Source organism: Panicum virgatum, chromosome 8K (assembly GCF_016808335.1).
Source record: "Panicum virgatum strain AP13 chromosome 8K, P.virgatum_v5, whole genome shotgun sequence".
NCBI lineage: Eukaryota > Viridiplantae > Streptophyta > Magnoliopsida > Poales > Poaceae > Panicum > Panicum virgatum.
In genome coordinates, this window is record NC_053143.1 from 32,777,984 (window position 1) to 32,791,102 (window position 13,119).

Below are 13,119 nucleotides of genomic sequence, written 5' to 3' on the forward strand. Positions count from 1 at the left end.
TTTTGTTTTAAAATGGATTGTAAGTGATACAACCGTTAATAATTCAGATAGCCAGTGGCTTCAGTCAGACAGTCACAGATCTTCTTTTAGAAGTTTGGATTGATAGGAAATGGGCAGCCATACAATATTTAAAATTTCCACTATGCTCTTGATTGATATAATAGATGAAAATGAAAAATAAAAGGGGCAAGGTAATACAGTATAGGCTAGGTATACAAAAGTTGTAATGAGCTAGCTTCTTCTGCTGCTGCCTTTGGACTGCTTTCTGACCCACTTACCTTTTAATTTATGAAACAAGATTTTGAATGACATCTTTGCAGGTTAACCATATAAAAGATAAAGTTCCTGCAAAAGAGCAACGGATTGCCTGATGTCATCTATGTGATGCAATTGTTTGCAATGGCTCTGGTCAATAAAATTTGTGGATGCACTTGATCAGTTGTTCAGATGAATAAATTTTATTAGGAAATTTACTGCACCTCTTCTCGAAAGTGTCAGATGAGTTCTTTAAGGTCCCTATGCCACCAACCACATAGCTGGAGTTCTTAATAATTTTGTTTGAGACCCCTAAGACCTGTTCTTTGTCTTGTTATGTTAACAAGACATGGTGGATAACTGGATATGCTCTGATGATCAAATATCTTGTGAGGTACTAGGCATGGTCCTTTTTTTCTCTTTACTCGACTTCCTACCATGCCGTGATGCTCCAAGTTTACGATCATATGATGACTCATAAAATTTCTAAAACATGATGTTCTACCTGTTTCTTGTGTCAATCTCAACTTTCATGTACCATCTTATGCCTATGATGAAAATGTACAACTGTACATCTAAGTTGTTGCCTTTTTGTTCTGCCATCTTCTTTTCCGTGTGAGAGTTTTGTTCCAGATCCTTACCTTACAAGGTACAAACTGATGATGAAGATGTTGTGAGGTACTGGGCGCCGATTATTCTAACTTTTTCACTCTCTTTGTGCCCTTAGGCTCCAACATCATGATCAAATGATGATAATATTTTTCTGACACCCCTAAGACCTCTTCTTTGTCTTGTTATGTTAACAAGTCATGGTGGATATGCTCTGATGATCAAATATCTTGTGAGGTACTAGGCATGGTCCCTTTTTCCTCTTTACTAGACTTCCTACCATGTCGTGATGCTCCAAGTTTACGATCATATGATGACTCATAAAATTTCTGAAACATGATGTTCTACTTGTTGACTTAATTTCGAGCTTCCCCTGGTTATAGTATTAAAATTGAACTGGTGACACAAATTACTGTGAAGCAATCCACCTGTTAGGCTTTATTAAAGGAGGGTAGCAGTTAAACTTTTCCATCAGTACTGACTAGATCCCCCCCGGTTTCTAATTCAAGTTTTGCATCTTGCCCATAGCTGGTGGGATTCGCTGAGGAATGAAGAAAATGAAAAGAGCATTTCAAATTTATCCTTATTGTACATAGCTGGTGGGATTCCTTTATTAAGAATATTTCCCCACACCTAGCCATGCATATATTTGATATTTTGTAAAAATGCAGGGGGGACATTGAGACTGCTGGATGATATTACCTGGCATTTTGTGTTACCATATATTGGTCAGTTTCTTGTGCACTTGTTTTTATCCTTTACATTTTTATGGTGTTGCTTCATAACTTCTCAGCATACATGCCCATGCTCATCAGAAATGAAGATGCATTTTAGAGAAATTGTAATTTTGCCCTTATTTTTGTCTTAGGTGACTAGATTTGATCTTAGGTGACTAAGTTTGGATTGCACTGCATCTTAGCTGACTAGATTTGATCTTAGGTGACTAGACTAGATTTGCACTGCATCTTAGATTTGACTAGAAGCGAAAGTAAAGAATATGTATATCACTGTGTTACATATTTTTTATAAGCCTCTTCCTTTATCCTTCTGCTGTATGTGAATAGCTTGTTTCTCCATTTCTTTGCATGTTTTGGTTTCTATATAAAAGATATTAGAGTTGATTATTTTCAGTGAATGTATTTTGGTAGTCTTTCCCAGAAAACTAAGAGTGATAATTTTAGTTAAATTCCTTTTCCTTTACTCTAGAGGATGTGATGGTTCCCTCAGCGGATCATTTATTTTTTTCAGGGGCATTAATGCAGGGACAAGAGGGTGAGGCTGCAGCTGAGGAAGCAAAGAAGAGCAATCACGTCCAGAGGAGAGCAGTTCAAAGCGGATCCTTTTAACTTGTTACTGATATCATCTTGAGATCAATGGCTCTTATGCTAAGTGAACTTTTACGAGTCAATATTTCACCATCCCAGGTAATCCCACGATCACTGGTTTCACATGCATTCAAACAAAGGTTTAAGTGATCAAGTTACATGTGGAGTTGAGGAGCTGCTGATTGGTTGTATGGTGTTAATGTGTTATTTTCCATTAGCTCTCTCAGTAACTTATGTATATACCTGAAATGACGTTCGATTCTTGTTCATTTGTCACAACTTATGTTTGTTTAATTTTGAAAATGCGCAGTTGCATGAACCGAGGGTGCGGAGACTGGATGCAGCTAGCTTAGATTAAGATGAAAGAAGTGTTGTGATCGGGTGTTAGGCAGTGGCAATTGCAACTATAATGAAACCATGGTATTTAATTTTTTTTTCAGTCTGTCCATAAGATACATAAGGGCACGCATAGATATAGTATTCCACTTCATATTTCCTTTGTGATGTTTAGCACTGACAGCAAGGTCTACTCTTTAATGTTTAGCACTGCTGGCTAGATCGAGCTTTGTCAATCTGGTTTATGCAGATTTCAGCAATTAATAAGTGAGAAATAAGTGAGATCGACACTTTGTGTGAAATATATATTTACCATTTTGGACTATGGATCATGTGTTAATTTTTTTATGTCTGTAATTTAGCCGTAGCGTTAGCACGGGCTTGCTTACTAGTATTGGTAAAGGACGTTAATAAAAGCCGTTACCTATTGGAAATCATTTGTAACAGACGAAATGTGCATGTAACCATTGTAGACACATTAGTAATGGTCGATAACAATGCTCATTAACAAAGATATTAGTAACGGATGTAGAAAAAAGCCTGTTACCTCTAGCTTGTCATTGGTAACAGGCCACATTGTTGCCTAGATCGGTCAAAGCCCTGGGGGTCTTATTGGTAACGACCTTTGTTGAAGTCAGCTGTAATTATTGTTCCTTGTAACAGACAACTTAAGCCCATTACTAATACCACGTTATCTAATTTCATTTTTCACGTACTGAAAGTAGAGTATCTATCTATACTATAAAGAACCTAAATAATTGAAACACATTTTACCAAGATTAGTCTACCCACCTCTCTCACTAACCCTCCCTTTAAGGCCCACATGTAAGCTCAAAAAGTTTGACAGGAGACCTGGTGAATTGAAAACCACCCTCCCACCAGTTCAATTGTGAGGCCACGCTAATTTTTTTTGACACCCACGCTGTCTCTACCCCTAATCCATACCCGTGTTGCGATTGGTTGGTTTGAACACACCTACCATCCAATACGCCTCCACCTCCGGTTTTTTCTCTTAGTGCATCAGTTTCTCCCTCCAACGATTAATGAGTGCATCTCAATTTCTTCCCTGCATGCAGCCCGGCGATTGGCCACCCAAACCCGCATGCAAAATCCTCTGTCACAGGCATGCGCGGCCCAGCTGTTTTCCACCATCTGCATGCATGCATACATACAGATTCAATTCTAAGCGTGACCGAGGCGGGCCAACCGCCGCCAACGCAGCGCCGCCAACACCGCGATCTCTCTGCGCCGCCAACATCGTGCCTCTGTGCCGCGCCGGCCGCCGACCCACCGCCGTCATCGTGCCTCTGCAGCGCAGATCGATGCCCAGCCCATCCTTCAATCCTTTTGTGGAGCTGCTCTTCCACCCGACGCCGTGCCGCCACGTCCCACCCTAAAATGCGATGATACGGCGAGTGTTGCCACATTGGGCCGCCAAGCAAGTGTCCGGTCCGTCGCTGAGCGTCGGACAGCCCCTGATTTGAAGGTAAATCATACGTTCTCAGTGTTCTACACGTCGTAAACCCTAGCCTCATGATTTATTCTGTGCATGTTTCTTGTGCCTTCGCTTAGAACATAATCGGACCCATCACAGGACGCTAGACGACCTCACGCTCTAGGACGACGGCACAATAAATCACGGCGTCTGCAGCGGACACAGTAAGCCAGACGCTGGATGGCCACACACTGTACTTCAACGCGGGGACACCGCATGGCGCAACCACGCCGACGACCACCATCTACGCCCATGGTGCAATGCAGCAGCAATGACCATCATGTTCCACTCAGGGATATCACCAACTCACAGAGCTGACAAGCTGGTTCTAGGAAAAGGGCAAGAGTTTCTCAAGACGGTGAGTAGTAATCAGCTAATTGTTCACCTCCCTAATCATGATATTCCCTAATTCTCCATGTCTGTGTGTTAGATGCTGATCTAATAGTTATTAGATGGTAAAAAGCAAGAGATCGTTATGCGAATATGCCGCTAGAAAAGAAAGCAGAACTTAATGCAAAGAAAAGACAGGACTACCATCGAAAGCAGGCAGAGAAGCGATCAGTAGGTTTGTTACATATTGGTAGATGTATTTTGAAATTTACATGCCAAAAAATATTGTGTGATGCATAAACTATGAGAGTTGGTGATGCCAGGAATGACGAATACACCCCAGTCAGGAGTGTTACATGCTGATGGAACCCCAAATTTTAAGGAGACTCCTTAGTCTACCATGTTCCACAGTGTTGGAACTCCAGGTTCGACAATTTTTTCTGTACTTTTATATTTGTGAAAATGGACGATTAATGCTGTTTACCTGTGATAGGACTGCCAGGCTTCCCAACTTTAGCACTGTTGCATGTGGATGCATCTGCAATTTCTAATGGGGCTGCTGGTGTTGCGGGAAGTGAGCAAGAATAAATGCTCATGGATCATCACGAAGCTTGTTTGTCCACTGTTATGTCACTAGCTAATTTATGAAAGTTATGTCCTAGATATGTTGTGGTACTTAAACAGTGAAAGTTATTGATGTCAGCATTGCCGGATACATCACAGTCAGTAGTGTTGCATGGCGATGGAACCCCATGTTTCATTGAGACACCACAGACGGCAGTGTCCACCATAGCTGGTTTTGCAGGTTAATCCTCTTTTTTAATACTTTTATTTTGGAAAGTATGATTAATAAGTCAGGAAGGTTGCAGGACAAACAGACTACCACTACTACAGATTTGGCCTTTTGTCCCGGTTCCAAACTGGCTTTTGTCCCGGTTTTGGAACCGGGACAAGGCTTCCGGGACAAAAGCCTCTCGAGGCTTTTGTCCCGGGTGGAAGAACCGGGACAAAAGGTGTCTGACGTTAAAAAAATTTTCGCTCACTACGGGATTCGATCCCAGGACCTCTTGCCCAACGCATGGTTTCCTTGCCAATTCACCTAAGTAGTACACGTGACTCAGTATAGAATAACTTCTTTTTGAACTATCACGTGGAGAGGCCTTTTGTCCGGGTTGGTAACACCAACCGGGATAAAAGGGGCCTTTTGTCCCGGGTGGTAACACCAACCGGGACAAAAGGGTCACCCTTTTGTCCCGGTTGGTGTTACCACCCGGGATAAAAAGAGTTGGACCTTTTGTCCCGGGTGGAGCCACCAACCGGGACAAAAGGGGGGTCTTTTGTCCGGGTTGGTGGCTCCACCCGGGACAAAAAGCCCCTGTCCCCCACGTTGGTCCGGCTAGCCGTTGGACCCGGGACAAAAGCCACCTTTTGTCCCGGGCCCAAAGGTAACCGGGACAAATGGCATGGAAAAAAGGCCTATTTTGTAGTAGTGTACCCACCTTCGGCAATGGGGCATGTGGATGGATCTGCAGTTTACAATGGAACTGCTGGTTATGGTGCAAAAGAGAAAATTGACATGCCCATAAATCGACATGAAACTGGTTTGTTGATTGATTATAATTAATTTATATGTATTCATTTTCATGTCTGCGTGATTTACAGCATATATTCTATAATGAACACACGTAGAAGTAGCTTGTTATTATTTTTTTGGCATTCGGTGCGGTTTAGAATATTTTTAAACAGGTGATGGTGCCACTGTGTTGCCCAGAAGTGCAAGAAAACAAAAGAAAAAAGAGAAATGGATCGAATTAGATTTGCAACAATGTCAACTGAAAAAAGGGCTGAAAAGAATGCCAGACAAAAGGAAAGATACAATAGTAAAAAAAAATGAAGGTCCATCAGTATATGTTTTGTTTTGAAAATCTATAATATATTGTGCATTGAGGTTTATGTGTCATTATATACTTCATCATTGATAATATACATTCATACATAACTGTATTTTTTTACCATTAAAAGCATTCACATTTAGGGATGAACATTCTGGTTTCTTCATGCTTTGCAACCAGGTGTAAACGTCGGGAAACAAAAATTTGACTCTGGTATTTGGGAACCAGATGACAAGTTATTGACGGCACAAGAAGGTACTTTTTAGTATTTGTTTTTAAACATGATGCCCATCTGATTGGATATTATATATAAGTTGTGCATGAAAAATAATTATTTTGGTGATGCAGAGGAGGATCTGGATTGCAGAGCGCCAGATTGTGATCCTGATCTTGATGTTTTCGCAGATGACGAAGCAAGAGTCTATCATGCTAATGGTATGGTTGTGTATCAATCCGATGATTTAGAATTCTAATGTGCATCGGTGGAATCTAAATATAAACTTGGTAATTGACACAGACATCAAGATCATTTCATTCAGGGAATCGGAAGTGGTTATCTTTGATAATGATCCTTATGAAAGAGTATACAATGATCTGCCTGTTGGACATCTTGTGTTGAGGAAAATGCCTATATGCGAGTTTTGCGGTGCTATAAGGTTACCAAGTGAGGGACTCAATTTTTGTTGCAGGCAAGAAAAAGTTAATATAGTGAACACACCAATTCCTCCTGATCTGTGTCGCCTATTTACAAGCCAGTCAGATAGAGATGCCTTGTATTTCAGAAAGAATATACGGTACTTCAACTCGCATTTTGCATTCACAAGCTTTGGAGCTAATGTAGATGTTATCACCGGTATCCATTATAGCTGGCGGCAGCCCAAGAGTGGCTAGGGTTAGGCCCAAGGATTAGGCCCAAGAAGGGGGGGGCTAAGTGTCTAGATTATATATTGTAATCATGACTTTAGAAGGAATTAAGCAAAAACATATATTGTTTCCGGCTTCCCTCAGGGAGCCGGGGTTTCCGTGACCTAATCGCTCTCCCTCTCGCGACTCCATCTGCCGCCACCGCGCAACCACGGCGCCCCTGCGCCGTCGTCATCTTCCTCCCTCGATCTCTCACCCATACCGGTTGAGGGAGATCCCTGGTAGGATCAGGAACCCTACCAATTTGGTACCAGAGACCTCTGATCCTCCGGCCACCATGAGTACTTCAGCACCTACACCATCCGCCTCCCTGCCGCCCTGAACCTCCCAGCCACCATCGCTTCCACTCACCTCCACCATGGCCGCACCCACCTCGGGCGTGACCACCACCCTCCCCACGATGACCAACAAGCAGCTGACGGCATCTCTCGTCACTTTCGCCCACAATCTGGCGGCATTGACGATGACTGTCGCCAACATGCAGTCCGGTGTGACTGTATTACAGGCGGACATGGCCGCGGTGCAATTCCTCCTGGTGGGATCTTGACCGCCGCCGCCCATGCCCTCGCCAGCGGCTGCCGTCGCCACGCTGCCATCGCCGTCCCTGCCAGCCGGATCGGCGCCATCCACGGGCGCGCCCGCACCGACAGCGACCTCGGCAGATGTTCCCATCCACATGATGACCTTTCTGCCGTTGCCATCGCCGATCCCGTCGTGGGCTTTGGGTTCCATGCCCTCGGTCACACCCGTCTACTCGACGCCGATCACGACGGTAGTGCCACAATAGCCGGCGACCACGACTTCCCTGGGCTCCTTTGGCGGTGCGCCGGTCCCAGGCGTCCTGTACGGGGGGGTTGATGGGACCCTGTTTCCCTCCCCACCGGGCACGTCCTCCAGCAGATCCTCACACGAGGCGCACCAGGACCAGTCGGGCTCCGAGCCGGAACGTGATCAACCACCACCAAAATTCTACAAGCTCGAGTTCACGACATATGATGGCTCCGTGGACCCCTTGAACTGGCTTAATCACTGTGAGCAGTTCTTTCGCGGCCAGAAGATGCTGGCCTCCGACCGGACGTGGCTCGCGTCCTATCACCTCTGGGGCGCGGCGCGGACATGGTACTACACCCTCGAGTAGGACCCCGGGATGCCATCGTGGGAGCGCTTCAAGGAGCTCTGCCATCTTCAGTTTGGGCCGCCTGTCCGGGATTCGCGCCTTGCTGAACTCGGTCGGCTCCCATTCTGCTCCACGATGCAGGACTTTACGGAGTGATTCAATGCCATGCTTTGCCACGCGCGGAATCTGGACGTTGTTCAGAAGGCGGAGCTCTACGTCGGGGGCCTCCTGGACACATCCACGTCGACGTGGCGATGTGTGCACCGCAGGACCTTCCGACGGCGGTTTACTTGGCCCAGGCGTTCGAGCTGCACTCCAACAACATCATGGCGATGCTCCCGCCGGGCCCCCAGTGACCGGCGCGCCAGCAGCCGCATTCGTTGCTTCTCCAGCCCGCGGCCATGCTTAGCGGCGCTGCACAGCCGGCCGCGCCTGCCCTACAGCCGATCCGACAGTTCCGTCGCCTCACACCGGCGAAGCAGCAGGAGCGTCACCGTCAAGGGCTATGCTTCAACTATGACGAGCCTTTCGTCCGTGGCCATCAGTGCAAGCGGCTCTTCTACTTGGAGTCGGGCGACTTCGAGGCTGACGATGAGGTCACCGACGATGCCATGGCGGACACCATGCGGGAGGCCGACCAGCCGCAGTAGCTACCGCGAGCACCGCCTTGGTGGTCTCCCTCCACGCACTCGCGGGCATTCGGACGGAGACCACAATGGTCATGCCCGTGGTGCTCAAGGGGACGCGCTTCTTGGCGCTGCTGGACACCGGCTCCACCCACAATTTTCTGCAGGGAGCCGCGATGACTTACCTCGACTTGGCACCTTCCGGAGGCGAGTAACTCCGGGTCACGGTGGGCAATGGTGATCACCTATGTTGCGCTGGGATCGCTCGCCATGTTCCCATCTCCATCGACGGTGACGAGTACACCATCAGCTGCGTCGGCATCGACTTGGGCTGCTTCGACTTCATCCTCGTCGTCGACTTCCTTCGGACGTTGGGTCCCATTACTTGGGACTTGGAGGCCCTGATGGCCACCTTCCAGAACGGCGCGCGGCGTGTCGTGTGGCACGGCGTCCAGGGCGCGGAGGCCGCGAGCAGGACGCAGCCGACCGCGGCTGTGGTGGCGGCCACAGAGCAGCAGCCCCTGCTGGATCGCCTCCTCCAGCAGCATGGTGCCATCTTCAAGGAGCCAAAGGGCCTTCCACCGTGTGGCCGTACGACCACCGCATTCACCTGCTGCCCGACACGGCCCCTGTCACAGTGCGCCCATATCGGTATCCGCTGCTCCAGAAGGATGAGCTAGAGCGGCAGTGCACGGCCATATTGGCACAGGGCATCATCCGGCCAAGTACATCTCCATTCTCGGCGCCGGTGCTTCTCGTCCGCAAGGCAGACAAGATTTGGCGCTTCTGCATCGACTACCGCGCCTTGAACGCCAAGACCTTCATGGACAAATTTCCGATCCCAGTGGTGGATGAGCTCCTCGACGAGCTCCATGGCGCCCGCTTCTTCACCAAGCTCGATCTCCGCTCGGGCTACCACCAGGTGCAGATGTTTGATGGGGACATCGCCAAGACGGCATTCCGCACCCACCATGGCCACTACGAGTTCCTGGTCATGCCGTTCGGGCTCTCCAACGTGCCGGCCAGCTTCGCCCCTACCTCCGGCGGTTTGTACTTGTTTTTTTTGACGACATCCTTATTTACAACTCATCCTGAGCGGAGCACCTACAGCACATCACCATCGTCCTCGACGCTCTTCGAGCGCACCACCTCCACCTGAAGCACTCGAAGTGCTCTTTCAGGGCCTCATGGTTGGCCACCTGAGACTGGGTTGTGGCCCAATAGGCTGCTAGCCTATGTGAGGCGGCCTTAGGGCAGCAGCCTTGCCTACCCACTCAAGCTACTGCACAACGTGTGACTCACCAGAAGACCGACGAGCCATCACGACTTCCACGTTTGCGCTCACCCTTGCAATCCCGGTACCCGTTCATTCCACACCACCGCCCGCCATGCTACTCGCCAGTGGCTCGCACGACTCCTCACCTTCCCGGGTGGCCTAGTCCTGCTGCCCTGGCCCCGGCAACTAGGAGCTCCCGCTAGCCGCCTGGCATAGGCGCTCCCTGCCTGCAGCTGGCAACTACAACCTGGTGCGGTCTCTCCTCACTCGGTGGAGGCATCTGACATCCCAATCCAAGGTGGCTCGGTGGCAGAGTCCAACTCTCCAAAATGGCTCGGCACGGGCGGAGGCGGAGGCAGCTAGTGGGGGCACGAGGCGGCAGCCGGAGGGCGGCTCCGTGGACCGTGGCAGCCTGAGCCGGAGTGGCCGGAGGCCTAGAGCGCAGCTTCCCTAGCGTGGTGCACTGTTTGGTAGGTATTATTCCGCCCTAGGTCATTTGTCATGCTTGCTTTGCCACTCATGGTGTCACATAGATCCATCAACTTTGAAACTACATTCTGGGTCCATAAACTTGTAATTTGTCTCACTTAGGTCTAGAAACTCTGAAAGTCCATTCTTAGGTGAATAAACTTGTAATTTGTGTCACCTAGGTCCATACCCCTCAACCTAGCTTCATGCACTGATATCGCACAAACATGAATATACCCGGTGCCCATACATTGCTGGTGTTCTGCCAAAATGGTGAAAGTGGAGCCCCAATTTGAAACCAAGAGCATAGGCGGAGGACAGAGGAGGGATGAAAGACTTATTTTAAAGGTTACGAACGTGTATTAGGATTCAAAGGGTGGCTTACGAACTGTCATTGGTGAGTTCTACAGCATAAATATAGATATGATGCTGTAATATGGATGGAGAGCAGGAGGTGATGGCTTGGGAAATGTAGAGCAGGTCGTAGAGGGACTCGACAACATGTGTACCGTGGTAGAGAATATATGTGTCCTCCATGGCGTGGGTGGCTAGATATGGTGGCACTAGGTGTTCAGCGAAAAATCATGTGATGACTTGGGTCAATTCAGAGTGGTTCTCGGTGAGGGGTTGAAAGATATCCATGGATAGGATATCGAGGCGACTTTTGTCGGTGCGACCACACAATTTCTCATCGATTAATTAAGTTTATGGATCTAAAAAATGCACTTATAGAAAAATGTATAAATAAACTAAATATACATGGAACAATAAATCCCAATTCAAAAGAAATAGGAAAAAGATCATGAGAAAGTGTTCCATAGGTTTACAGTTTAGTAACTTTTTCAGCCGTGCTAATAGTTAAGAGCAGCTTGGACCATCACATCACAACTTAATTGAAATCTATACTTTATTAAGTTATTTAATATTGCAAACTTTATTTGTTGCTCATTTATCTCTTTATTTTCATAAATGTGTAAATATTCATTCATGGCTTAGTAAATAGGTTGTTTGTTAAACTCTTTATTTGAAATGCTTTTATTTAGTCAACCTTTATCCTTATTTTAGTCTTGCATATCATTTATTTCCTAATATGCTTGCTGAGTACCAACCATAAGTGTACTCACACTTGCTAAATCAACACTGCACGGAACAAGGCTAATTTGAGGACTAGTACTCGCCCAGTTAGTGGAGTTTTGTTTGATCCGCTACTAAAATAAATGTGGACTGAAATGCTTATTTAATAATATTTATGAATTCGGTTGGGTTTGTAATAAATAGCTATGGTACTTTATGACATTGCTATTGTTATTCACTTTCGTCGTCATATGTGTGTAATTCTGATCCTGGCGCACAAATGATTTATCGCTCAATTTATTACTTCAAAATTGTGTGTGAAAATTTTTTAGTATGACAAAAATTCCAAGTTGGTGGACAAAAAATGCACTTTTGGAGTTTATGGACTAATATTTTTTTATAATTTATGGACCTAAATGATAAAAATTACAAGTTGATTGAATTAAAAATGCACTTTTGGTATACGTGGACTTCAATCACACACCCTTCCCATGCAAGAAGCTTCGTTTTGGCAACATCACCGGTCTGGAGGACTAGGTTTCTAGGCTTAGGCTTAGTGGTAGGTATAACGATATACCGACCGAAGGTGCATCGGTATAGAGGCTTATACCAATTCCAATGTAGTCAATATAGAAGGGTTGTGGTATAGTGTGCGGTTATTGTTCCTTGTAACAAACAACTTAAGGCCATTACTAATGCCACCTTACCTAATTTCGTTTTTCACGTAGTGAAAGTAGAGTATGTGCTTAAGGAATGTAATAAGCAGATATAAAAGCTGAGTGTAGAAAATTATTGGTGTAAAAAGTATTAGGATTTTGGTAGAAACAATTTTCTTCTATCAAAAAATGGGTCACCACCCCCTTTCGTCAAACCTTTTGCCCTGAAAAACGGGACCTTCGTTAGGTGTATGGTGAGCCTAATCTTGGTGAGAAAGGGTTTCAACTGTTTTAACTTTATAGTATATATTATTTATTGACCTTTAGACTTAAGAGGATAATGTCGAAAAAGATTTGTGGTAAAAAAATACTGAGAACAAGAGAAAGTGTGAAAGGGGATAAGGATGTCCTTTTTTCCTTGATCAGAGGCAGAACTGACACATCGTTGTGGGGTCATGTCACCAGCGCCCCATAAAATGAGATTGCTCTGCCCTTTTTGGTGTTAGTAAAAAATCTAACTAAGAAAGCCTAAGCAATCCTGCAGCCACCCAATCCTTAGTGGCGTTGGAGCCAATGAAGGCCCTTGTTAGGTTGATCTCTTCACTAGCCTATTGGGCTCTTGATCCGCGCCCTGATGGGGGCGCCAAACCCAACTCATGGTAGGTGGGCCCCCGTTGCGCTGCGCTATAATGAGAGGTGGGGCCGGCGGCACACAGCACGAGGTTCGCCGTGCGCT

At 46.4% G+C, this 13,119-nt stretch overlaps 1 long non-coding RNA gene across 1 annotated transcript; it reads left to right on the forward strand.

Moving 5' to 3' along the window:
* The first annotated feature begins 1,086 nt into the window (after positions 1-1,086).
* LOC120644426 lies at positions 1,087-2,789 on the forward strand. The gene is made up of 5 exons (XR_005663743.1): positions 1,087-1,101; positions 1,393-1,463; positions 1,536-1,592; positions 2,113-2,288; positions 2,500-2,789. It is a non-coding gene; the product is annotated as an uncharacterized LOC120644426 (long non-coding RNA).
* Positions 2,790-13,119: the final 10,330 nt, after the last annotated feature.